Source organism: Metopolophium dirhodum, chromosome 1 (genome assembly GCF_019925205.1).
Source record: "Metopolophium dirhodum isolate CAU chromosome 1, ASM1992520v1, whole genome shotgun sequence".
Lineage (NCBI taxonomy): Eukaryota > Metazoa > Arthropoda > Insecta > Hemiptera > Aphididae > Metopolophium > Metopolophium dirhodum.
In genome coordinates, this window is record NC_083560.1 from 33,971,862 (window position 1) to 33,977,861 (window position 6,000).

Genomic DNA, 6,000 nt, shown 5'->3' on the forward strand with positions numbered 1-6,000 from the left:
GATAAACCCAAACCAAATCTTATGTTATGAATGTTAAATTGACCTTTTAATAGAATGTTCTTAACTTAAAGTTTGGTAATAGGTGAATTCACACTCATATTAGAATTATTGACACAGGGTTGGTTCTGCTAAATTTGCTATGTTGGGGGTGGGTCAGAGAGGGAAAATGAATAGTGAGCTGACTTTCTCTTTAGCGGAATTCACTGTAAAATTAATGAAATTTTTAATGAAACATATAATTTTTATAATAATTTCTTAGTATATTTTTTATTCTGATTCTAATATCAAATTTAATAGTAAATATAATTAAACAGTTTTAACTCAAAAGTAAATAACACTTGTATTTATTAATTGGTAGTTTGTAGTTTTTCAATAAAATAATAGAAATTATTATGTTAGTGCATTAAAACTGTTTATGTATATAAAATAATTATTTTTATCCATAAATTATTGTACTGACCTTGTTATTTTTTACAAGGTATATAATAAAATATACATGAAAAATACTAGACATTCTCATTCTAGTCTTGTTTGTTATCATTAACATTTATGAAAAAATAAAAACAAATTTTATTCTTTGAATAGATTGTATATTAATGTGTTAACATTACTTAATTAGTGTTCAACCCGTCTCTATTTTACAATGATTTATTTTCAATAGTATTTATTCAGTTTTGTAAGTTTAATCTTAGATTGAATAAATAGAGGTTGCATTATCAAATTAAAACGGAATAACAATGTCTGTGAGTTATCGATATTTTTTTCCATATTTCATTTTTAATACAAGTTATGAGCATTTTCAAATATTGTAATATTTTGTTAATTACACTATTGATTTTATAAAATCAAATATTCATTAACCACGGTCTATTTGTATATTCTAAAATCAATGCATAGAATGAACATACATTTTCTATTTTATGTATTTATTTGCTTTTAAATGGAAACAACTAATACGGGTGTGGGATCCTCTTAATTGTATGCAGTATTGATGTCTACTGTTTTTGATCTATAAATAGTAGGTCAATAATTACCATTAAATATAGTTTTAACAGGTTAAAATATTTATATGAGAAGTGTTTTACTTGTAAAATGTTTGTTTAACTAATTAACAATACAGTGAACCACAATTATATATTATATATATCTGAAAACAATTTTTTAAGTATTTTTATAACTGATGTTTTCTATAATTTTCAGAGTAATTTATTTTGAGGCGATAACATATTCTTCTTATAATAATTGTATGAAATATGAATATATATATTATATTATTGTATTTATATTAATTTATATTAATAATTTATTCTTGTCTCGGGATAATTTAAAATCATGTTTGGAATTTGAACATTGATAGCACATTCTATGTAATATTAATTTGGTTTAGATTAGTTGTGAGTAGCTTTGATTTGCATTTTTGTTATAATTATTGTCCCTCTCGTATTGTTCGTTTTGAATTAATCGACAAATGTTAAAATGATGATTTTGTTGCACAATAGTTAAGTAATATTGTATTATAATACCACATTAGTATAGAGTTGTTTCATATTTTGGTTAACGTACTTTTTGTGTTGCGCATCCTATACTTTGTTGTTATTATTGGCTCTTTTTGTAATGTACCTACCATGACTATTTTTAATGCACATAGCAAATAGTGTAGAATTCTGTGGTTGTAGCTGACAATAATTGGCTGATAGCCGTCATACTTCATGAACGACTTTTAATTTAAATCTTTTTACAGCTATTGAATAGTGTCTCTTAAAATTACTCTATTTGTGATGTCAATGGTACCTACAGAACTACAAATAATTTACAAAATGTACTTTTTAATAATTAAAATATTTTAATTAGTTTAAGTAACATGTTGTAAGATTAAATACAGTATTCTCAAGAAATTTATTTTTGTACTTAATCTATGAGACTATCGACTTATTCGAGAATAATAGGTAACTTATTAAAAGCGGTGACCAATTATAGCTACTGGTGATATATATTTTTAATATTTATTTATAGAATTGATAGAACTGTATAAAACACACTTTATACTTTAAGATATAAGATAAATATATTAAGATAGGACCTATTTAGGCCCCAATGAGTTATTAGCAGTAGCATTGATTATAAATACTACAGTATTTATAATCAATGGCAGTAGGATGTTTTTCTATTCAGTAGGTATATTGATTAAGAGGACGTTTGATTCCCTAAAATTTTAAATCTTTACTTACAGGACCTATGAATCAATTCAATATTGCTGGTTAATTATTTCTTGATCAGGTTATTGGAGGTAGGCACCTATAATTATTAATTTTTTTCATTTCTAACAGTTATTTGGTCGTCAATACCTATCTAGTACTGAACCAACTATCAACTAATGAACCATTGCACTTCATAAAGAGTGGATTTTTAGGTTCTTAAAATTTGTAAATTCGGAACGGAGCAATGTATGTATTGATTTTACAATGATGAGTTTTTTTTGCATCTGTCACCTTTTGGGGTAGCCTTTTTTTCTTGTAGGAATGTGAATCTAGTTGGTATTTTGAGGGAATCATAAGTCAAAAGTACTCAGTAGTTTACTTAAGCACTGGGGGGAAAAAAAGGTTGGCAGTGTGTGTCGCTCTGCTGTATAGTAGGTTACAAGTGGGTTACTCTAATAGATTGTGTTAAATTTGAATTCAATGATATAATATCAATGTATAACATAGTTATAAGTATAGTATAGGTTAGTCAACCTATGATATTACTAAGCAACTATATTTGATGATATTATTATGAATAACGTAATTTATATATTCTAAGTATTTATAATTTATTTACGTGAAACCTTGTTTTTAATTTCAACTACAAAATAATTTTTAAATATTAAATTTCGAATTTTAAATGCTTACACAAAAAATTGTGACTATGTATTTTTAATATTTTCAACTGATATTTTAACAATATTTCAGGAGACTTGTATTACATTTTGGCGCTTTTTGGCCGAACAAAAAAATTTTAATTTTAAAGGACCTTAGACACGTGAAATTGAAAATGAAATCAATCAAGTATAGAAAATTATAAAATTAACATTTGGTCTAAATGTTAAGTATCTACGATTGTTCTTTTTTCAATACAACATAATAAGAGAATCGTTTAATCATTTATGTTTTTTTTTTTATATGCATACTTATTTAATTTTTAATTATAATATATGACTACAAGTATAGGTACACATTTTATAATTCTATTTTGAGATTTTCTTCAAAATTAAATTATTGGCCAACGTATGTCGATTGTCTTAACGTCGATACTTGATAACAATCACTAATTAGCAATACACATTAAAAAAAATCTTTATTTCAATTATTTACATAATTATCTGTGTAAATTATTGGAACTAGAAAGGAACGAACAATTTTGTTATTTTTCCTTGAAAAAAAGAACTAGTTCATTTCCTCGTTGTTTTTTTTATAAAAAGGAATTCGTTTCAGGAATCCGTTCCTTTTGTAACTAGTCCCTTCTAAACACTGATATATATATATATATATATATATATATATATATATATATATATATATTATATTATATACATTATAATTATTATATTCTATAGATGCAATTTTGAATGTTCTATAATCTATATAATATCTTTCGCTAAATCTGATCATTATCGGATACATCAAAAAGTAATATTAATAATTTTAATTATTATATTAGCCATATCTATGATAATATACTCATAAACGTATTCTCTTTAGCCCAACTCAGTGGCGTCATTTAGGGGGGGGGGCAACTGGGGCAAACTTTAATTTGTAAGTAGACTTGGATGGACAAGAAAACCAAGAATTTTTCGACTGGTTTTGCAGGAAAATATATATGGAAAGTATTACAAGCAATAGCTCAATTGAAAAAAAAGTTCTTTATATTTTATAATGATCTAGTAGTTCTTCAAAGTAGGTTAGATTAGGCTAGGTTAGGTTATAGTAGTCTATATTTAGGTTAGTACGACTAACCTAGAGGTATTAAAAAAAATATATTCTATTGTTGAAATTTATAAAAGTTGTTGGTACATTACCATTGGATTGTGCACGTGTAAAGATCCAATCACCTGGTATCATTTGAATGAATAATAATTAGACTTTCTAAAATTATGAAAAATAAATTTGTATAACAGGTGGATCAAATGCAGAGGTATATAGAAACAGATAGAAGCAGTTTTTTTCATTAAATCTTCAGGCAATTTGTGATTCAAATTTAAAATTTATTGACACAGTTTCACGGTGGAAGGGGTCAGTCCATGATTCCCGAATTTTTCAACATTCAAAAATATACTCTTGTTTTGAGAATGGGGAATTTAGGGATAATATTCTCATGGCAGATAATAGATATCATCTCAAAAAATATTGCATTACACCCCTGTTGAATGTGGAAACTCCAGCGGAAAATGTAGTCATAACTAATACAAATAAACAAAGTAAAATATTAAAATATATAATAATAATAAATTGTAAAGAATAATAATTAACAAACATTTAAAACTATCACATAGGTAATTCAATTTATGTACCTATTGGATTTGCAATATCGGAATAGAAAGTTTTGAATAATCAAACATCGGTTCGTCCATCTGTAATGTCAATATGATCCAATAAAATGTGGAATGGTTTTTTCGTGATGATTAGATTGCCTCATACGTTACAGAAATGCAGCTTAATTGCCTATTCAAATCGCCGTGTTACCAATTTCCACAAAACCTTAGAAATTATAAACTATTTGTATTCAAAATTGTATTATTAACAATAACAAAGATTTTTTTTGTAAAACCAGATCAATCTTGATAGGTAGCAGTAGTTCGACAGAAGATAATAACAATTTATATACTATTGAAATATGACTTGAATAATTTTCGTGATTTTAAGTTAGTACCCGATTTACTTAAAATATGTTCTGATATTTCTGATATTCATAACATTTTGTATCATATATAAGATGTCGACAAATCGAGTAGGCACCTAGTGAGCTAATCGATACCATGGATCAAATCAGTACCGCGTACGAGTACCGAAAAATATAAACGGTGTTGTGTACAGACTTTTAATTTAAAATTTGGTAAAATTAGATATTTAAACAATGAATAACAATATTTTAGTTATTTTTTTGTAATTAAAAATATTATTTGTTGGTATTTGAAACTTTTATAGTAAATTGTTATATTTTATACACGTGATGACATTTGCAAAAGCCTACTGTAGATCCACGGGTGGATAGACCTACAGGAAAACTGGGAATTTTCCGGTTGGCCTTCACCGTGGGGCCCTTTTTAATCTTTTAGACGTTTGACTTGATGGTAGAATGAATGGACATATATGGAGTATGAATCAGTAACAGCGAAACCTACGTGCGGCTACATAATATATTGATAATATACAATAGAAGTTATGAAATAGATTTAATTTACTTTAATACTATTAAGGGGCGTCCCGTGTAATTTGCATCAAAAACAAAAAACAAAATCGAGCGGCTTTTTTAATGGTTGTAATTTGCACAACAAAACCCTGGAAAAAAGTATATTAGGCCATTATGAGATATGCGCAATCTTGTATCAATAAACATTGTAATTTGTGCCAATTTAAAATATTTCATTATAATAGTTGTATTTAAACCAGGGCTTGAAAACGTTATAATAACGTTATGATTATAACGTTATATTTGACAAAAAACGATTGAAATTTTTAAATGTAATATTAACGGAAAGCAATAATCAAAAATAATAATTAAATACCGCAAAACAAAATATATTATATATCATTCAACAAAACATACTGCCAAACGTAATTTATAGATTATCATTAAACGAAAAATAACGCAAACGTAATTTATAAAAATATCATTGACCGAAAAATAACGCGAACGAAATATTTTAAAATTGATTTATTTAAAAGGTCTATTGGTTTCGTAGAAACATTTATTTCATGCAAAAAATCTAAGAATTGATTATATTATAATATTCCATATCGGGAA